General features: G+C 46.0%; 1 protein-coding gene across 1 annotated transcript in view; it reads right to left on the bottom strand.

The window, feature by feature from the left end:
• BCORL1 (BCL6 corepressor like 1) overlaps window positions 1-23080 on the bottom strand; it is a 916214-nt gene that overhangs the window by 780450 nt on the left and 112684 nt on the right. The window contains exon 2 of the mRNA XM_078688449.1: window positions 22274-22368. The gene's annotated coding sequence lies outside the window, so the exon portion shown is untranslated. The remainder of the gene's footprint in view (window positions 1-22273; window positions 22369-23080) is intronic.

Below are 23080 nucleotides of genomic sequence, written 5' to 3'. Positions count from 1 at the left end.
TTGAACAGAAATTACCTTCCTAACTAGGAGTACTCACTCCCTGTCCCAACTTTCCAGAAGTGTGTATGCAAGAGGACTTGGTACAAAAGTTACTACTTAATTAGAGCAGTCATATTTCTTAAGTGTGATGCGTTTTTGAGGTCAATAAACCACGACGCGACAAAGATGAACGAGAGGCACCCTAGATGTTAAAGTGTATTTCGGGGAATGTTGAAGGACCTAAGAACAAGCTACTCCGGGGGTATAGCCAACCTCCAAAGGTGGCGGATGTGCAGAAGAAGAGCTCAACAGCGCGCCCACTCTAATCCTTCATATCCTGCTAACCCACCACTCACACTGAAACCAATGCGGAGGGAGACCCCTGGACAGGGAGGAATAGCATTAGTGGTGAACAGGGCCCCCGGGAGAGCTGGGGAAGCCTATGGCAACGTGGCAGTGGACTTGACCATCGAGGCCATTCCCAAGCAAAAATCTCCCTGCTGGTTCGGGAGAGGAGGCGAGCAGTGAGCGGCTGGGCACCCAGGAGAGGACCCACCTTGTGGAGCATACTCAGTTTGCTGCCCCTGCGGCCTGCCCTAGCCAGGAGCTCGGGCTTGACAAGTGGAGTTGATGGCCGGGGACCCGCAAGGCCTGAGCTCTTGATGAGCTGATAGGAAGACCACAGACAAATGATATAACAAGTGGGACTGGCCCTGCTGGACGGCAGGAGACACAACGGAAAGGAGGTGGGCGTCCAAGCCTTGACACATGGATTGGGCTCAGGATGTGGGCCTGACGGCTGGGGACCCGTGAGGCCCATTCCATGAGAGGCAGAGGCGTGGCTTGTCAGAGGCCTTGGGGGAGAGCAGGTAACGCCTACTGAAAGTGCCCTTTGAATGCAAGAGACCTTTCCCAACATGTATGAGGTTCAGCTTAAATAACAATGATAGAGTTGACTTGATACTGGTGAGGTAATTATCTGATCCCTGTTGGAGTCACTGTGACAGAAGAACCGGACTGGAGTGGAGGGGCGCTGGATAGTTTGATAGCCTGGAACTACTGAAGATTTGGCCACTGACAGACGGCCCGAAGGTGGATCCCAGGCTGCGACTTCTTTCTCTGTCCTCTCCTTCACCACACCGCAGTGTCTGGCTTCATTTCATGAATGGCCTGGAGCCAGAAAGCTTTTCACGACAGAGGACTGGGGTGACACTCGGGCGCATGACGAGCCGGTCCTTAGGCTGGGAGTTAGGCTAGTTGTTTAACCAAGAGGCTTCTAAGTTGCTGTTTGTTTGGAGAGGTGAATTGATCCTGAACCAGTACTGACTACTCATACTACCTCCTGTGATTGCGCAGGAGGTCTGGCAACTCGGTGGGCAATTTGTGAATTAATATTGGCGACACTCTTGCATGCTTTTCGAACGGAGGGCCCACAGGAACTATCCATCTTGGTTAAAGACAAGCGTCCACTGGCTGGCAGAGCACACTCAAGAAATATGCTCACTCTGGAGAAAAGGGTGTATGTACAACAGACAATAACATAGGGATAGGACGAGGAGGGGTCACTCCTATCGCCCGAAGTGACAACTATCTTGCAAGCCATTAATGCCTCCAAGGAGGTTTTGGAGGCCAGAATTGGGGTGGAGATTACCTTCAGGATCTACAACAAGCGGTCAACAGAATTACGGAAGCGAAGGGGCGCATTTAGAGCATGGAAAATATTATTATTATTATTATTAAAACCAATACAGCAAACAATAGTGATCCTCACGTCATTTTCAAAGAAGGAATAGTTTCTTACCTATAACTTTCGTTCTCTTGTAGGGAAATTTCCATTATAGTCATAAGCACTGAAAAGTCCTGCCCACGTGCGTGGAGCCAGGAGCAGTTCTTCAATACATCTTAAGTGTGGAGTATCACCTTTCTTCAGGAAGGACTACAAAGACACTTACAAAAGAGACAGATTATGCAGCCTATATACCTAGGCTACAATGGCCAAATTCTTCATCATGAAGACAATAAAGGACCAGAATAAGGTACATGAGGATAATTTCAGATGATTTGCAACCAGCATAAATATCCTTCACAAACACTTTTTTATGATATAGATGAAGGAGAGCAGGACAGAGTAGCCTCATAACTGTCATTATATGTCCAAAAAAGAGGCTGTGCCTTTAAGAACACAGAGACCACCAGAATCCCATCATGGATAGAAGGTGGCAGTTGCTTCAGTTCTTTTTTCCATCTCTTGCGGACAGGACTCAGGAGCATTGAGCTCGACCTTTTATAGGTTTTTACTCTAAAACATTTAATGGAAATTGCTAAATCTCACCTTTAATCAATGTTTTCCGTCTCTCCCTGCTTTTTTGTGTGTTTTTGGACAGAAAAGTGAGGTGTTTTGCCATAAAATGCCTTCATTATTTAACAGGTGCCCTAAATGTGGCAGGAAAAAGGCCAAAACAAATCCATCACAAGATGTGTATCATCTGCCTACCTTCATCTCATCGTCCTGACATCTGTCATAGCTGCAAGAACTTTTCGCGGTGAACTTTGCGAGAAAGAGAGAAGATTCTATTTAAGGGAATGGAAGAGAGAGTCCGACAACATACATAGCATTCAAGTGGGACCTCAGAGCAAGGGGAAGGCCAGTCTTCCACTAGGGCTCTTTCCTCAACCTCCAGAGGATGTGGAAGGTCTGAGAAGTGTTTTTCAGGACAAAAACGACATGGGGTCCTGGTCGACGTCGAGAGGATCGATGTTGATGCAAGGTACGGTGCTGACTTGTTCGCCGTCAAGAGCTGACTCGACGTCGAGGAAGCATCGCTGCTCGCCATCGAGGCAACCCCAATTGATGTCAAATGGGCATATTCTGTTGACTCACGAACTGCGTTCAACGTCGAAGGTTTTGTCATTAAGAAGTAGTGGTTCGATGTTGCAGGGAGATTGACGTCGAGGACGGCACCGACATCCAAACATCAGAGTAGGCCGAGGAGTTTTTTGACATCTAGGAGAACACAGGAGGCTACAAAGAGGAGGAGAGTAATTTATTCCTCTCCTCCTGCAGCACAGTAGCCACATCTATGAAGGCAGCCAGCACTACCTCGATTTTGCTGAACATCATCTGAGAGACAAGAGAGAGGATTTCATGGAAATCATCAATTATGTGCTGCAGCGGATTCTTCATTACTAGCTGCTCATGCCTACTGTCACGGGTTGACTTTAAGGAGACATGCTTGGTTCCGGTATACATGAATATTTTTAACAGATGTTTTATTGTCTGTATGGTGGACTATAGTATATTTTATGTACAGTGTTATTTTAAATTCCTTTATTAAACATGAGCTTGAGTCAGTACAAGGTGTGGCACATTACTCAGGTGAGGGATCATGTGTATGAGATTAGGATAAATGTATGTAAAATGGAATGATATGGATATAGGAAGTTGGCTCTGTATATACTATACCAAAGCATGCCAAGAATCCAGTGGATCCCTAAAGACTTTCCGAGGTTAAAGTAGATAGTACTTTACTCTCTATTTGAGGTAGTGTTGGCGAGCAGTAAGTCTTTATTAGAGGGTAGTGTTAAGCATTTATTGTGCATACTCAGGCAAGAAATGATTTCACACACTCAAAGACTGAGCTCTGACCAATTTGTTTTGTATAAAAATATTATTTAGTTGTATTTTATTTCTAGAACCAAACAAAGCCAGGCAGAGGGTCAGTGTGAGTAACTTTATAATTACTTTGTGAGTAGTTGTTGGATTACTTTTCAGATTACTTTTCTTGCTCAGTGTGGTATACCTAGATACCACACTGGGACATTTCCTGGATAAAGGTAAGTAATGCAATTTGTCATAAAAACACAATAGTATGACTTTTCATAAGATTTCCAACTTGACACTTAGAACTTTTTCACAGAAAAGATGTCAATGCAGTCTTATGGGAAGAAATGAAGTTATCGGTTTACTGGTTGAGTACTTGGTTTTGGGAGTTGGGTTTCTGGAGCTAGAACAAGGGTTCTCTCAGGGTCAAGTATGCACTCCAAGAGCATCCTCAGTGGCACTATGGCGGCCGGGTGCAGAGTGCTGAGGCCCAATGTTATCCAATTGGGGATAGGGGGCCTCCGGTTGGTGGCTGCTCACGAGCAGGCCACAAGGTTGAGGGAGCGAAGCTCCGAGGGTTAATCTCAGGGCAAATTTGGGTTCAAATTAGCACAAAAAGTGCACCCACAGTGGCACAGGGACGGCCGGGTGCAGGGTGCTGTTTTGGCCTTGGGTGCCCTGTTGTTTTCAATGGGAATTCTCCAGTTTAAAAAAACACTGCAGGCTTGGGCTTGAAGACTTTCTGGAGGCGCCCAACAGTGAGAGAGGTAAGTTGGGATGCTGTGGGTTGCCTGGACACCGTCGGTTGGGCCATTCGGGCCATGGGGCGTTGGGTGCAGGGGTGTCCTTCGGCGTCGAGTTTCCTTACCAGCTCCTGGTCGTGGTCGGGGGACCCTCCAGATAGAGGATGCAGGAGTTGTCTGGAAGCTTGAGGCAGGTCAGGGTTCACTGGATCTCGGGTCAGGATCACCGGGGAGACTTCCTCTTGGTGGTGGGCCACTCGGACACTGGGTGCAGAGTGGTGCAGACTCGCAGATTTGATTGGAGCCAGAGTCTGTTGGTGAGCAAATCCGGTGCTCAAGTGAGACAAAGTCTTTTTAATGAAGGCAGGGCAGGGTCTCCGGGTTCTGGGGGGCTGCTGGCTGCAGGACGCACTGGAATTTCCGTTGGATCAGGTCGAGTTCGGGACTGGCTGGTAGGGCTGGGGCCAAGTCAGTTGGTGTCTTCCTCTTCTTCCTTCAGCATGGCTCTTAAGTCCTTCTTCTCTCTTCTGGTCTGAGAAGGCAAGATTTGGGGTTGCCCCATAATACGAGATTTAGGGGCGTTTCAGGTAGGTACAGGTTGGGCCTAATGTGTCCCTTTCTTGGGATGGGTACACCCCCTATCATACCACCCTCCAGTGAGAGGGTGGCATAAGCCTCACTCTGGTTGGCTGGGTCCCCCCATCTTCAAGATGGCAGGGACTGGGAGATGTGCTTCACCTCACCTCCCCCACCTGAGGGGTGGGGTTGGCAAAGGTGGGCACACCTCTTCTCCTATCTTGGTTTTCCCACCGACCCGCTCAAAGTGGGGGTCTGAACCGGTGGGGGCCAGTTGCTGGGAGCAGCAAATGGCTGGGTCAGCTCACAAAGGCAGCAAGCCTTTGAAGCTTCCCCTGCGTGGACCCTGCCCATCCTGGGTGAGATGGCTTGGCACCTCTACCCAAGATGTGCTCTGTTTCTGGGCCCCGAGAGAGGGAGGCTCTCAACTCAAGGATCCAGAAACATGTCTGAGGGTGGCAGCTAGCGAGCAGCCAATCAGCCAGGACACTAGGGAAAAAACATTGGCCCAGGGTACCTGGTTGGAAGGAACCCAGGGCACACTCAGTCAAAGAGCATCAACATCAGGCAAAAAGTGTGGGGCAACCATGCAAAAAGGAGCACTTTCCAAAAATATGGAATGAGTTTTTGTGGTAATTCATAATCTCAAAAGGGAAAACCTTGTCACTTTACAGTTGATACAAAGCTCCTTCCCTTAGGTTGGAACAGCCCATCTCTTTAATTTCTTTCCCTTTTTTTAAAATACAATCTACCCCAAATTACACCAGGGAGATTGGCTAGGCTCCATCGGCCTTCACAACGCATATTTTCACATTCCTATCGTCGAGCATTGAATGTTTCTAAGGTTCATCGTGGGGCTCGACCATTGCCAGTACACAGGAATCACTTTTGGCCTGAAGTCAGCACCCACAACATTCTCGAAGTGCATTGGTGTGGTGGCAGCCCTTCTACGAAAGCACCAGATCTTCATCTACCCAAATCTAGACAACTGGCTCATAAAGGCGTCCTCTTCTCCAGAAGACCTAATGCATTTCAATTGAACTTGTGATCTCCTTCATCGGCTGGGTCTTTACATCAGCCTTAACAAGTCCATGTCCACACCAGCCCAGACGTTACATTACATAGGAGCCTCCATCAACACCATTCAAGGAAAGGTGTTTCCTTTGGAGCAGCAACGCTTATCAATCCTTTGGAAATATCAGATTCTCATGAGGGTCTCTAATACAACAGTAAGAGCAGGAGCATCTCTTTTCAACTCGATTCTTCCTGTCTCTTTCTCCCAATGCTAGCCTCCACATACTTCCTCTCCAAGAATTTCCAGAGGACCAGTAGGATCAACAGACCGGCAACTGGGAGGCCAGGATCACACTATCCATACATATGATACAGCCCATGAATTGGTGGTGTTCTCCAACCAATCTCATACAAGGCATTCCATTTCACCAACAGGTCCCATCTCAGACCATAGTGAATGCTGCATCGCTACTTAGATGGGGAGCTCACAAGGATCACCTCCAAATTTAGGGTTCATGGTCTCAGAGAGAGATGACCTACCATATCAATCTCCTCGAGCTCCTCGCAGTGCATCTAGCACTCAAGGCCTTTCACCCATCGTTCACGACCAACACCCTGCTTGTTCAGATGGACAATACAATCACCATGTACTACCTCAACAAGGATGGGAGCACCAGGTCCAGAGCCTTGTCACTAGAGACCTAGATGATTTGGAAATGCCCATTTGCCAGGAACCTGAAGATAATGGCAAGTCCCCTGCCGGGTGTCCAAAATGTTCAGGCAGAAGTTCTCAGCAGAGATCTTGATGAAAACCACAAATGGGTCTTGCACGACGAGGTCGTTCAAAGTATTTTCCAAATGTGGGGCTCCCGTTCTATCGACCTGTTTGCCAAAGTAAAAAAAAAAAAGAGAAAATGCTGCAGCTTCGCCTCCAGGCACTACCATCCAGAGACACTGGGGAATTCCTTATGGATCAACTGGCCAGGCAAATTTCTTTATACTTTCCACCTATTCCCCTGATCCCATCGGTCCCACTCTAGAGCCATGATAATCCTCATAGATCCAGAGTGACCACGTCTATGGTGGTTCCTAGACCTTCTTCTCCTGTCACAACGACCCCATCTCAAGCTCCCATGCAGACCAAACCTGCTATTGAAGTTCAGAGGCCAGATGGTACACCCCAATCTCACATTCTTGAATTTGGCTGCATGGCTGAAGAGCTAGTGCAGTATGGACACGTAAACCTGCAACAAGACTGCATGGAGATCCTCAAGGAGGCTAAGCGGCCTTCTACTCACTCTGCCTATGCCTTCAAGTGGAAGAGATTTTTGCTCTTGGTTTTCCTCTAAAAATTGCACCCTATTAACTGCACCCTACTACCTGCCAAGAAGATGTTATTCTTCCATACCTTCTACAATTGGATGAATCTGACTTGCAATTCTCTTCTATAAAGTTTTATCTGGATGCTCTTACTGCCTACAGAAAATGTCCTTCACAAACCTCTTTTTTCAGAATCTCCGTCATCAAGGATTTCCTAGACGGTTTGAAAAAGGTTTTTCCTCCCTTCAGGGGCCCATCCCCTCCATGGGAGCTTAATGTAGTCCTTTCACGCCTTATACTTGACCCCTTCAAGCTCATGATCAAAGCATCTCTCCAACATCTGTCTTGGAAAACTGCTTTCCTTCTGGTGATAACATCTGTCCACAGGGTTAGCAAAATCCAAGCACTCTGTTCTCATGAACCATACACTGTATTTCATTCTAGCAAAGTGGTCATGAGAACTCACCCGGAGTTTCTCCCTAAGATAATTTCAGACTTCCACGTCAACCAGACAATCTCACTACCAACATTTTTTAAGAATCCCTCTACTGCAGCGGAAAGAACTGTCCACTCCCTGGATGTGAGGAGAGTTCTAAAATTCTAGCTAGACAACACACGGGACATATGCAATTCGGACCAGTTGTTTATCAACTACGGTCCAATCCGTACAGGCTTAGCCACCTCCAAGCAATCCATTTCACGATGGATAGTGTCTTGAATTTTATTGTGTTATCAAAAGGCTAACAAAACACTCAACTAAGCCTAAAGCACACTCCACTAGGGGGAAAGCGGCTACTGCGGCTTTAGTACACAATATCCGTATTCCAGAAATTTGCAAAACAGCTACCTGGAAATCAGTATATACATTTATCAAGCACTTCTGCCTAGATTCTGACGCTAGAGCAAATGCTCAAGGAGGGCAGGCTTCCCTTAGAAATCTATTTGCTTAAGCTTTACAGTTGATCCTCTTGTCTCCTCCATCGCTCTATATTGGGATGAGTTTGCTGCTCTATTCAGTACTTATGACTATAAATGGAAGACAGAGAACGGAGAAAGAAGTCCTGGACTCCAGCCTAGTACGACCAAAAGGGACACAGCAATGTTTTGGTAGAACGTACAAAGATCTGAAGATGGCCCTCGAGGTGAACTGTTTCCATGAAAAGACCCTAATAACACCACTGACAGCTTAACTGAGGTCTGTGCCATGCAGGGTGTTACATGAGTGATGTCACTGTGGGAAAGAGGGTGCACGTGATGCACCCATCTGGACATTACTAAGAATACTCTACATGCCTGGGTCCACCCCACCTACTACTACCATTATTGCTATTTGATCATGAAGAGGGGGTGATTTAGTATAATGGGACAATGCTCTAGTTTTGTTGTTTGGTTAGATTAAGCCCGTGTTCATACCAGTGTAGGGTTGGGAGAGGGGGTCTAAGTTCAAGATAGGGAAATATTAATCAGGGGGACATTTATTAGTACAACAGGGGGGGCGACAATCAGTACACAAGGAGCTACAGCGTGTCAAAGAAGGGCTAAACAAGCTAGTGCAAGAGGCAGCACTAGACGCAGAGAAAACTCAAGTCCTACAGAAAACACAGATTGAGTATGCTGAATACTGGAACGCCTGCGCGTTATAGACTATCGCTCACATGCACAGAGGTTACACACATAAGTTGATAAATCAGGTACCCTGCTAGCACGTATATTTAAACAACCCCGCCCTCAACTCCAATATTAGAAATCAATACCCCAGCAGGCTTAAGTGTTACCACGCAGAGGAAAATCAACACAGCATTCCTTAACTGCTATGAAGCCGTATATTCTGCCCCCAAATAGATCCCCTAGCAGGGGGTAGCCAACTTCTTTGATGACATTAAAATCTCACAGATATCGGCAGTGGATAGGCCCGGCCTGGAGGCACCAATAACATGTAACAAAATCAAGGAGGCAATAAAAGAACTGCTATGTAATAAAACACCGGGCCTCGATGTGCTCCCTACTGAATTCTACTCGACGTTTGCTACACAGTTTGCTCCTCAGTTCTTACATATGTATCAAACGGCGTTGCAAAAGGATATGTTACCCCCCCACAACGGTACACGCACTGGTGACATCTCTGCCTAAACCGGGAAGAGAGCATATTGATATCCTGCATATAGATCGCTATCGTTATTGAACACTAAGTATAAAATACCAAGCAAAAGAGTATCCCGACGCCCGTTACCACTGTTACCAGAGCTCATTCATGCAGATCAATGTGGCTTCATACCTGGTAGGAGTACGTCACTAAATATCAGAAGGCTATATCACGTAATGGACGCCACTCCTAAAAACCTGCTGACAGCGGGATGTATATCACTAGACCTGAGTGAGGCATTTGACACGCTCAGCTGGGAATACATGACAGCAGCCCTCACTAAATTTGGACCTCCCCCCAGGGGACATAAAATGGGTCAAAGTATTGTACACCTTCCCCACTGCGAGGGCACGTACCGGAGCATATATTTCAAACCAATACACAATACACAGAGGCACAAGATAAGGATGTCCCCTATCCCCGATACTATTTGTCCTTGCATTAGAGCCATTGGCGCAGTGTACGCGTCAAGAAGCGCTAAACTGCGGTATATACCTGTGGGGCCCTTGATACATGCACTGTCGCTTTATGCAGACGATATAGTACTGTATGTCAAAGATTTTAATGCTGACCTACAGCATATTGCCCACATTTTTACAACGTTTGAGCCGATCTCAGGTTTGGCCATAAATGCCAACAAGTCCCATGCCTTTCTTTTCAAGAATGGCCATCAAACCCAAAACATCACTTTAGGAGAATAAATAATTAAGGTGGCATATCACACTTTTAAATACTTAGGGGTCCAGATATACAGAGACACACAAGATCTGCTAGAAGGAAACCTCCAGAAGGCCATCTCCTCCATGCGCCCATAAGTGACATTCTGGGTGTCCCTCCCCCTTACAATGGCTGGACGCATGGCCATATCTAAGATGGTAATGCTCCCAAAGCTATTACATTATTTCACCAACCTACCAATGGTCATACCGGCATCTTATTTTAAAACCTTAAATGTACTATTAACTGAGCTGTTATGGGGAATGGACGCAGGGGGGTGGGATTGACCAAAATGCAACTCCAGACAGAAAGGGGGCCTGGCAGTACCAGATTTAGATTGTTATGCCAGCCAGCTGCAATGGCTATCGTACTGGCTAGCAAGCCATAATTTGCACAAAATGGCATACATGCATGCCTGCCTAAACTTGGCGCATTGCATACATTATTATACCCTAGTGTGGGTACCCCGGCCCAGGTCCGATGTTATTAAAAGTTGCCCTCATATACTGGAAGCTAGCCATTAAATATACATCAAAAGCTACACCATATGCACAAAATATACCGCTCCTAGGCCTCCCCACCCCAATGGGCCCACTGACCTCAAGGCACTTGCAGGCGTTGGGAGCAGGCCGGAGTGTCCACTGTGGGGACAATGTTCTGTGACGATATGCTGCTGAACCACATGGATTTCATGCAAGTACACAAACTGCCAGACTCCCCTTTTCTTACACATGCGAGCATAATACGGTATGTCAAAATACATTGGGCTCGGGATGGTACCAAACCGAACACCCACTAATCCATAGATGCGGTACACTTTTTTTTTGATAATCAACTTTATTGATTTTATGTAAACAAAGAAAATTCATAGGTTGCAGTTCAATAGACATCAAAGGGAACAGGTCAGGCATGATGGATGTTGCAGGTAGGGTCAGTCCATTAAAATCCAACACAGCAGTTTGTATGGTGGTTACAGTATGACATGGAGCATAAGGAAGACAGAGTGTCATGGTGGAATCATATTAAACCATTTACCCCACACTTTGTTAAATAATTCCGGGCATCCCCGGGCAGATGCGGTACACTTATGGGTAATGGTAAACACCTGGCGTGTTGGCTATATCGTGGATTGAGGGCCAACCTACTAGCACCCCTAACTCAAATAAGGTACAAATGGGGGCAGGATATCAGAAGGGAATTGCAGCACAAAGAATAGGAAAATGTTCTAGCCTCCCCAATGGAGATCTCGCGTAACTCCAGATTCAAACCAACACAAATCATGATCCTGCATAGGGCAAAACTTACACCACATAGAGTACACACTATGTATCCAAAGGCGTCTGCAGCAAGCCCCAGATGCCATGAACAGGATGTAAGATTCCTGCATGTGATATGTTCCTGACCCACCCTGTCAACCTACTGGTTGCAAGTGACCGAGGACACAAGTAAGACAATAGGGAGTGCCACTCGTTCTGCAGCAGATATTTTTTTGTTGGGCCTTTATCCCAGTCCCAAGAATAGTAAAGCACAAACTGAATTTATAGATCTGGCACTGCTCCTTGTGAAACATCAAACAACAAAAATGGGGAAATCCATATCCCCCCGAATATCTTGGCCCCGCTGCACCTCATCCCAACGTCGCATGGGTTACTATATGGCTGAAGATTTAGACAAAGAGTAAGGTCTAGTTTGAGTACTAACTTGGAATGTTAACAGGCTACTGGACCGCATCAAGCGATCGTCCAGGCAGCCAAATGGATCCAACCTGATATCCTTTTCATATAAGAAACTCACTTGTTGGGGAATCAGTTCCCCTTTCTGGTGTGCATGGGCTTCTTCCAGGTATATCATGCAGGCTTTACAAAAGATTCCAGAAGAGTAGTCATATAGCAAGAATCTCTACCTTAATCAGATGTGTCAAACAATATAGGCACATGTGTGGTTGTGACTGGAGAACTCCAAGGCCGGGTGGGGTCTTTGGTGTGTGTGTGTGTGTGTCTGTGTACACACACACTTACCTGACATTTAACTTTACAGAGATCAAGGGCAGTTTACTGGCACAGCTTCCTCCGGGACTGTGGCTCATGGGGGGAGGAGAGGGGAGATACGAATGGGGTGGCTGATTGAGCCCGGATCATATGGGTGGAGGGTTTGGCTCGTATTGTGGTATAACCATTCTTACCCAGTTCATGGAGGTCCTTGGATTTACAGAAACATGGAGGGCACTTAACCCAAAGGAAAGGAATTTAACATAATACTCTGGGGCCATGGGACATTCTTCCAGTTTGATTATTTACTTGTCCTTCATTCCAAGATGGGAAGGGAGTCAGGGGTTCAGATATTGGCGAGAGGACTTTGATCGCTCTCCGCTAGGGCGGAGGTGGAGCACAGGTTCAGGCAGTGTTTTTAAGGGCTGGTAGTTGAATGCTTGGTGGCTGACTACCCCTTATCCTAAAACCCATATAGTAGAGGTGATGGACTCTTACTTTACTATAAACACGGACTCAGAGGACTCCCTTGGGGTGCTGGGGGAGGCGGTAAAGGTCATCCTACAAGGTGATGTCATTAGTCAACAAATTGGGGAGAGATGGAGGAAACAGCAGGAGGTGGCAGACCTAGAAAAGAAGAACCTAAAACTAGATACGGAAAATTTGGCTTCCCCCTCCCCACTCACATTCCATATTGCCCAACACACACACAGACAACCATGAAACAGCGACTTCTGAACAAGGGCTGAAGAGCTTGGTTGGCTACCCAGAGCCACATTTATCAGTGGGGAACAAAGTTAGCAAAACCCTCCATTGGTTATGTTCCAACACAACTAGTCATGACCTAATAGCAAACTTTAAAGGGGGGGAGGGGTGATTGGGGAAATTAGGGGGGACAAACATTGAAAAGGAATTTGGGTCTTATTATATGACCCTATACTGAGCAGACAAATTGCAGGAGCGTACTGCCTTGAAAGAATTTGTTAATGATCTCCCTCTCAGAGCACTGACAGACAGTGACAGAGCACTGTCAGAGGTAGATATAATAGAAGAGGAACTCCCCGAGGCTCTACATCACTTGAGAACTGGGACGACCTTGGGACCCAATGGGTTCTCAATGCAATTCAATGCAACTCTTTCCTGGACTCAGATAAAAATAGGAGATGGAACAAAGGTCTACCGTAAGATCCTGACAATAACAGGCCTCAAACAGGAGTGTGTGCTTGCCCTACCGCTGTTTAACCTCTTCCTGGCAGACCTCACACAAGATCTGGACCAGATGAAGGCCCAGGGTCCTAAACTATGGGGAAACAACTGACAAGCATGTTATATGCTGACAACATCATTCTCCTCAGTAGAACCAAGGTGGGCCTACTAAGGTTGCTGCATAAATTAAGCTTGTATCCCATGGTTAACAAGTTGGAAATCAATCTTAATAAAAACAAAAGTGCTGATTTTCAGCAAAAAACTAAAGACTCCCGAACCTTGGTACCTATATGGTTACAATTTAACCAAAAGAGCAAGAGTACAAGTAGCTGGTAGTTCTAATAGACACAAAATTCCTACGACACAATGAAAAAATGAAAGCGAAAGCAGGGTCCCTTTTAGCCGGCATTTTATCTATAGAGAAAAGGATAAATAAGAAATGCGTTACTTACCTGTAACAGCAGTTATCCAGTATTGGTGTCTTTCATAGATTCACATGCCTGAATCATTCCCCGTCGTCGAGACGGGAGTCCCCGGTACATAGAAAAGTAATGTCCTATAGACATACATAGAGAAAAGTAGGCCTAAGGGCCTTGCCTTAGTAGCCTATGTCCTTTTGTAAAAAGGACCAAATTCCAGAAGGTAGCCAATCAGCTACCACCTCCCTCTAGAACCTTCCTGTCAGGAGCCTCAGTATCTCAGATTTTCGTACGCACCAAGCTAGGTAGGCATAATACATGTTACAGAGAGAGAGGTGAGACCTTCCAGGGGAGGCGGGAGGGTTGCATGTGAATCTATGAAAGACACCAATACTGGATAACTGCTGTTACAGGTAAGTAACGCATTTCTTATCCAGTATTATGGGTGTCTTTCATAGATTCACATGCCTGAATCAGAGTAGCAAGCAATACACTATGCACATTTCTGATGGAACAGCATAAGCAGTCTGAGATAATACATATCATGCGACTAAGAGTCATCAACAAGTAACAAGAAGTAAGTAAATAAATGTGCATACCAGTGAAGGACGGTGGGAAGGAGGAAGGCTCACCTCACTGGAATAGGTGGCGAAGCACAGCCTGGCCCACAGCTGTATCCTGCATCAGCTCCGTATCCAGGCAGTAATGCCTGGTGAAGGTATGCGGCGATTTCCAGGTCACCGCCCTGCAAATGTCCAGTATCGGCACTCCAGCGAATAGCGCTGTTGAGGTGGACACAGCTCTTGTAGAGTGAGCTCTCACCTTGGAATGTAATGGCCGTCCGGCCTTGTCGTGGCAAAAGGCAAATGCAGAAGATATCCATTGTGAGATACTTAGTTTGGAAAGTGGCATGCCTTTTCTAGGTCTGCTGAAGGCGATGAAAAGCTGATTAGTTTTTCTGAAGTGCTTTGTTTTGTCCAGGTAAAACGAGACACCTCCTTAGATCCCGAGAGTGCAGGGATTTTTCCGCTGCAGTGCTGGGATTTGGGAAAAATGAGCGGAGGACCAGAGGTTCATTAAGGTGAAAGTCCGACGGGACTTTAGGAATAAATGGAGGATTAGTTCTTAAAATCACTCTATTGTCCTTGAATTGCATGAAAGGATTTAGTATGGAAAGATCCTGTAGTTCGCTGACCCTCCTGGCTGAGGTCAGAGCAAGTAGGAGGGCTGTTTTCCAGGAGATGTATTTGATATCTGCCCTGTGGATGGGCTCGAAGGGGTGCTTCATCAACTGGTTGAGCACTACGTTGAGATGCCATGATGGTGGAACTCTCCTTGGACGAGGAAAGGATCTGTAGAGCCTTTTAAGGAATTGTTTTATTAACCTGTGGGACCAGAGAGAGGGTCCTTTTGAAGTTCTTGTAAACCGGGAGATTGCAGCTAAGTGCACTCTGAGAGAAGCATGCGCAAGACCTGATTGTGCCAGTTGTAAGAGGTATTGAAGCAACTGTTCTGGGGTAACCCGAAATGGATGGAGACCTTGGGCCTTACACCAGATGCAAAAGCGTTTCCATTTGAAGGAATAGGTCTTATTTGTGCTATCTGCTCATGCTTTTGCAAGAACATCCTTGCACTCCTGCGGAATGTCTAGTTGGTAGAACTCTCTGTACTCAGGAGCCATGCCGATAATATGAGTGAGTTCAGGTTCGGATGAAGTACTTGGCCTTAGGACATCGTGAGAAGAGACGGATGTTGGCTTAGACGGATTGGGCGTCGGACTGAAGAGCGATGGAGGTCCGTGAACTAGTGCTGCCTCGGCCAGAACGGTGCAATCAGAAGTAGGGTGCAGTGTTCAGTCTTCATTTTCCGAAGGACTCCTGAAATTAGGGGAAATGGCGGAAAGGCATACGCAAAGATGCTTGCGCCATGCGATGGAAAATGCATTCCTTAGAGACCCTGACTAGGGATGCCAACCTGCGAAGTGCGGGCATTTGGCATTCATTCTCGTCGCAAATAGATCGATTTGCGGCGTGTCCCATCTGGAGAAGATCTGGTCGATAATTTGTTGTTCTAGCCCTACTTATGTGATGATGTTTTCTGCATGCTCAACGCGCCGGCGAGCACATTGTCCGCGCCTGGGACATATTCCGCCTTTAGGGTTACATTGTTGAGTATGAGTCCATCCCAGATTTTTATGCGACTCGCTAGAGAGTGTCAGCGAGCGTGTCCCTCCCTGTTTGTTGAGGTAGTGCATAGTCGTGGTGTTGTCTGTCCGGACGAGCACCAGGGAATATTAGATTCTTGGCAGGAAAACATGAAGGGCCAGGAAGATCGCCCGCAATTCGAGCAGATTGATATGTAGTTTCTTCACCATAGGAGATCATTACCCGCTTATCTGTAGCTCTTGCAGAAAAGCTCCCCTGCCTTCCAAGGAGGCGCCTGTTGTGGCAATATGCGGAGTAGCCGGAAGCAGGAATGACAAACCTTGAGGCAGGTTTTGAGATGACATCCACCATAGACGGGCTCCGACCCTCTGAGGATTCACTTTTATGTGGCCTTCGAATGACCCTGTGCATTGGACTCACTGCTTTGAGAGCGCCTCCTGTAGATTACTCATTCGTAGTCGACAGTGCGGAATCAGGAGGATACACGCTGACATCATCCCCAGGAGGGATTTAAAGAGGCGGACTGTAAAGACTTTCTTCGAGGCTATTATAGCAGCTAGTGCAAGGGGCTTGTTCATCCTCTCTGGATGGTAAAACTTTTGCCGACCGTGTGTCCAGGGTTGCACCTTGGAAACTGATGCACTGAGAAGGTTGTAGGACCGATTTTCCCTGAATGAGGGTGAGACCCAAGTAATCGAAAAGCTTTAAACAGGCGTTGGAAGACCTGTACGTATCTTTTAAGGATGAAGCCTTGACCAGCCCGTCATTTAGATACGGAAAGACTTGGCGATGGCACTTTCTGAGACATGCCGCCACCGTGGTACGACATTTCGTGAATATGCGCGGTGCAGACTTGAGCCCGAAGGGCAAAACGCAAAACTGCAAGTGTATGTCCGCTACTACACATCTCGAGTACCTTTATGTGATTCCTGTGAATTGGGATATGGAAGGAAGCGTCCTGTATGTCTACGGACGCCCTAAAATCCTGCTCTTACAGTAGTCGCAAGACCTCCTGGATCGTTACCATGCGAAACGACTGCTTCTTAGGAAGTTGTTGAGGGCCCTGAGGTCCAAGATTGGTCTCCACTTCTTGTCTTTTGTCTGAATCAAAAGAAGCGGGTATAAAGCCCTAATGCCTGTGAAGATGGAGGTACGCTTTCTATTGCTGTCATAGAAGCAGCCGTAGATTTGTCATTTTCGCTGTCCTTTACCTTGAAAGGAGGACCTCCCCAAAAGAGGATTACTTGTTTTGCTGTTGTTGGCGCTGGTATTGTGGTCTACTCTGGCCTGAAGAGCAGGAAGGCTTGTATTGATAGATTCCTAGGAAGACTGGCCTCTTCCTCTATTTCTACTAAAGGACTGGTTCTTATACTGAAGAGTGCCCAAAGCTCTCGTAGTGTTTGCTTCGTCAATGTTTTGTGCCAAATAGTAACTGGCTATCATATGGTATGTCCAAAATCTTTGTTTGCACCTCAGGACTTAAAGAGGTTGCCTTTAGCCATCCTTGGAGCCGCAAGGCTGCTGCTCCAGCCAACTGGCAGAACCCTGTCATAGCGATATCCATCGCGCAGACTATAGTTTCTGACGCCGATGCTTTCACCATCTAGCAGAATCCTTTTTACTTGCTCTTTGGATGAATTTGGCAATTCCGACAGGTATGGGGCTATGTGTGCCTACCATTGTCCATGATAGCGTCCCAAGAGCGCTAGAGCGTTCACGGTTTATACCGTCATTGCCGACATTGAGGAAAAACCTGTTCCCAATGTTGTTCACTCTTTTTCCTTATTATTAGGAGGAAGCGATAAAGGGGCCGAAGGATTCCTGGAGTTCTTCTGGGCCGCCTGTGTCACTACTGAGTCCGGCGTAGGATGTCCTGATAAGCACGCCGGTGCTGTATCTGGCGCCCTATACTTGTTATCCAACTGGGGGATCACTGGTGATACAGAGGAGGGGTTCTGCATGACCCTTACCCCTTCTGAATATAGGTAATTGATAATCGATATTGACCTTACTGTCTTCTTGAGAGATTCTTTTAAGTCATGCAAGAAGCAGGCCTGTTCTTTTGAGGTTATTCAGAGCTTAAAACGTGGAGCAGTCTTCACTACCACATTATAAGAAATTCCAGAATTGGCGGTTTTTCCCGCGTAGATTGCCGTCATAGACTATGCCGTCGTAGACGAGCCGTCATAGAGGAGGCCGTCATAGACGACGCCATAGACGATCCGTCGTAGACAAGGCCACCGACGCCGTCGAAGGCGAGGCCGTCGTAGACGAGGCCATCATAGAAGAGACCATCATAGACGAGCTCATCATAGACGAGGCCATCAGATACGAGGCCATCGTAGACGAGGCCATTCTATAGTAGGCCCTTGTCGATGCCGTAGACAGGCCGTCATAGACTAGCAGTCACAAACAAGGTCGTCGATGACTATGCCGTCGTATACGAGCCATCGAGGATGAGCCTTCGTAGATGAGGTCATCGTAGACGAGGCCATCGTAGAAAAGGCCATCGTGTATTCCGTAGACCAGCAGATATAGAAGAGGCCGTCGTCGACGCTCTCATCGTCGACGCTCTTGCCGTCGACGCTCTCAACGCCGACGGTTTCGTCGACGCTCTCGCCGTCGATGCTCTCGCCGTCGACGCTCTCGTCGACGTTCTGAGTGTCGTCGACGCTATCGTCTTCGACGCTCTCGTCAACGACGCTGTAGTCTACGCTCTCGTCGACGCTCTCGATGTCGAAGTTCTCGTCGTCGACGCTCTCGTCCTCGACGCTCTCGTCGTCGACGACGCTCTCGTCGTCTACGCTCTCGTCGACGCTCTCGTCGTTGTCGACTCTCTCGTCGCCGACGAGCCGTCGTAGACGAGGCCTCCGTAGATGAGGCCATCGTAGACGAGGTCGCTGAAGAGGCTGTAGTAGGCAATGATGATGGCGTTTTCCGTCGACGATCCTGTTGACGATGTTGGCTTCCTAGTCTTTACCTCAGGAGGCAAAGAAGACGCCCTTTCTGAAGGGTCCCATGATCAGAGGAGGTGATTTTGACGGCTCAGAAGTCGTCTTTTTTATATGATTTTTCTCCAAAAGCAAGTCCTTTACTCTCCTTTTCCACAGAGTGAGGAGATTTCGAAGGACTGCGCCCATAAGACCCATGAGTGGTCTTTTTGAGGGCCTTCTCAGGACGTCCCCCTGAGGAATTAGTCTGAGGAGATTCTCTTCTCTTTTGAGGTCTCCTAGACGTTGAGGGCAACGCCTCATCACAGTAACTGGAGAAAATAAAAAACCTCCTCTCTGGTCTTAACCATATAAAAAGTCGCCCTTCACTACCTCTCAAAAAACTTACTTGAGAAAGTGCGCAGTCTTTGGCTTGCGGTCAGTGTGAGAAACCGAGCAGAGCAACTCCTTGGAACAAGAAGCACAGGCTCTAAAATAAAATTCTTTATCTTTAAAGAATGTATTTGAAGATAATCCATAATAGAAAAGCAAATGTATTTAAGAAAGTGAAAATAAACACAGAAACTGAGCAGAGCTCAGAGGAGACTCCCTTAGCACAACGTGCGGTAGAAAATCTGAGCGACTGAGGCTCCTGACAGGAAGGTTCTAGAGGGAGGTGGTAGCTGATTGGCTACCTTCTGGAATTTGGTCCTTTTTACAAAAGGACATAGATAGGCTACTAAGGCAAGGCCCTTAGGCCTACTTTTCTCTATGTATGTCTATAGGACATTACTTTTCTATGTACCGGGGACTCCCGTCTCGACGACGGGGAATGATTCAGGCATGTGAATCTATGAAAGACACCCATAATACTGGATAATAGGTTATTCGCTCCTCCCAATCTTAGAGGTCATTAGAACAAAACTTCTGCCAAACATAGCCTATGGCTGCGAAGCACTCTGCAGTTGTGAATGAAAATGGTTAGAAATGATAAACCACGAACCCTTGTAGGCAGCTTTTCTGTTTACCCAGCAATGCTTTCCAAGCCCAAATTAGGCTGGAGTTCAGGCTCATCAGGCAAAAGTACTCAAGATAAAGCACCTTCATCAAATTCTGTCCCAAATTGAGAGCCGCCAAGGATAACACAGTAGAGAAAGGGCTTTATACAGAATCATCAACCAACACAGGATACTGTCCATATAGGGACTACCTACGTACGGTCTTGCATAGAGAACATACAAATTATTTATCTGTGGGAGCACCCAACAGCTTTCCAAATTTTTAAGAAACATGTCAATGAAATCATGCATGAACTATCCTCATAGGAGAATAGAAATGCTTTTTTCAAAACAAGCGTATTCTTTGATCATCATGCACTCCTACAAAACCCTAACGCATGTTCATGCTACTCCATCCACATGAAAATAAAACTAATGTTGATTTTTCAACACTAGACTTATGTCCAAAATGGCTTTTAACAGGAAACATCAACTCCTGCTGAGGCTGCAACCAAGTCCTCAAAACTAACACACACATCTGTATCTGTACAGCACTCCTGACTGAGCGTCGATATTTCTTGCAAAGTGTTTGTAATGCTCATGCCCTGACAACATTTATCCAGAGTAGCCTTTCCCCTAGCGGGTTTCCAGAAGGCATCTGATTTGGTCGAATGGGACTATATGTTTCTCCTGTTGGATAGACTCAACTTTGGTCCTACGTTCTGTAAATATGTGAGACTGTTATGCATGGGTCTGCTGCTACAAGCTAGAATTGGGCGGGATACATGTGATGAATTTTGTGTGAGGAGAGGTACGAGGCATAGTTGCCCTTTGACCATACTGCTTTTTTGCAACTGTGAAAGAGCTGTCAGCAGAGTTGATTAGGGTGGACGCCCAAATCAGGGGTTTGAAGTGGGCACCGGGGATAGAGGAAATAATTCCACTCTATGCAGAAAATGTCCTGGTGTTCTTGAGTGATTTGGAGTGGTTGGGACCAAGGATTCAGCAGAATTTCCAGATTTTTGCAGATGCACAGATTTCTGTATAAATAAAATCAAATCCTCTCTGTTCATGGGCTGGTACACGGACATGCAGGTGGTTACTAAGGGATTTAGAAATTTGAGTTGAACATACCACTGGACACAGGAAGGGGAGAAAAATATCCAGCTGCAGATTACTAGGCTACAAAATTCCATCAGGTTCTGAGCAGCTCTTCCATTGTCACTCCTTGGGCCTCAGCAATTTTTAAAATGGTTTCCCTCCTATGCCTCCTTTACCAACTGCAGAATCTACCATTTCCAAACCCACAACGCTTCTTCCTCAGGATAAAATCGGATTCTCTGGGTTTTCTTTGGAGTGATGGGCTACCCAACATAACACTACATAAATGTTTCAATTCTACAGACGAGGGCGGCATCGCAGTGGTGGATGTTGCATCATAATACAGAGTTCCCAACTGCTAATTCTTAATAAGAAATGGTAGGACATGTGTGGCAACCCCAACTTTGCGTCTGAAAAATGGGTGATGCAGGAGGCACAGCTGCGAAATCTGCTTGGTCGCTGGCCACACAGGTTTTCCAAAAAAGCCTGATAAAGTACAACCAAGTTGGAAGAACAAACTCACCAAATAAACCCCACAATAAGCTGGGAATTGGTTACAACAGGTGTCACAGCTGCAATGTATTCCAGAGCTGGGATACAAACTGCATTTCTAAGTTGGGGGATGTTCTAACCGGCACAGTAATGATGTCCGTTGCCACCCTGGAAGAAAAGTTTAACCTTCATTGCTGTTAATTTTCAGGTATCTGCAGCTCAGACATGCCCTCAGACCTCCCGGACTTTAGTCCATTAGAGGCAAAGGTCAATATGAACTAGGCTGTCTATCGAGCCATCCTGCTGGAGCCCTCCTCTTAAAGGCCCCGATAGAACCTTATACTGAAATACCAAACTAATGTGTAAAGTCACAAAGGAGGGGAAAGAGGCTGAGCAGGGTTTGAGGGTGTTTGCGATTGCTGGGACCTGATGGAATTGAGGAATACAAGATATATTGTTACCCTCTTTTGTCTAAATTACTGGTTGACTTAAAAAAAATGTAAATCAAGAAAACGCGTTATAAAAAAAGAAAAATAAATAACTAACAACTCCAATGTTAATTCATAATCAACATTCTTGAACGAATTATTACAGTTACAGGTTACTTTACCATCATTAGATATGTCAATAAAATAGACTACAAGATATGAGGAGGTATGATACTTCTCAAAAAAAGATAAATATCATGTCAAACATCTATTTCTGAAACAAGAAGCTAATTATGTTTTATCTACTACTTTCCTGCAGATACTACGTTATTGGTAGGGCCAAAACAGTTCATTATGTTGACGTTTTGAAACATGTTAATACTGTAAGGTTTCACTTCAGTACCAGCTTAACACCCAAATACAGCAATTAAAACAGAAAGGTATCCAGTTAACCTTTATCGGGGACTTTCCACTGCGCTGCAACACGTGTCTCCGAGTTTTTAGTAACTTTTCATCCGTATGAACTAGAAACAATTTTCTGGTAAAATCTGTAGATATAAAAAACAGGCACTTTTCAGAGAAAGATCAATTATGTGTTTTTGTTCGTCAAAGAATATAAACAAGCTAGGATAAAGTATTTAACATATTGGAATTCCTCCGCAGTAAATTTAGAGCGAATGCTGAAAAGCCCCTTTCTTTTTTGCCTTAAATCACTGAAAGAACTTTGAAGTTAATATGTTATTTAAAGGGTCGTACTGTTATAGCATCTACACATCAGGGGTAGCAAGCGCTATATAAATGCAAACTATTCACTCTTCTATCCCTCCACTATCCTTTTTCAATACAAATAACAAACTCACATTTCCACCACTTAAATTGATTTCATATTCCCCTTTCCTAATTCCCTACTAATCCTGTTTGGGTTCAGGAGTAGATGTTACCTGCCGAAAAGTGCTTTAACACCTCATCAGGGGTAGCAAGCACTATATAAATGCAAACCCTTCCCTCTTCTATCCCTCCACTATCCTTTTCAATCCAACTAACATGACCACTTCTAAAATTAATTTAATAATTCACTATACTAACTCACAACTAATACTTTTTGGGTTCCATAGTAGTGTGATACATGCCAAAAAGCGCTTAGACACCTCAACAGGGGTTGTAAGCTCTATATAAATGCAATTACAAGGGAGTACCGTGTGTCACTTCTGCAGCTAGGGGCTACTTGGATGGAGTGGAATTAGGCTGCAGTTGTTTTGC

The sequence above is a fragment of the Lissotriton helveticus genome, chromosome 4_1, assembly GCF_964261635.1.
Source record: "Lissotriton helveticus chromosome 4_1, aLisHel1.1, whole genome shotgun sequence".
Classification (NCBI taxonomy): domain Eukaryota; kingdom Metazoa; phylum Chordata; class Amphibia; order Caudata; family Salamandridae; genus Lissotriton; species Lissotriton helveticus.
Note: the sequence above shows the minus strand (reverse complement) of the source record. Positions and strands in the feature narration are given on the sequence as shown.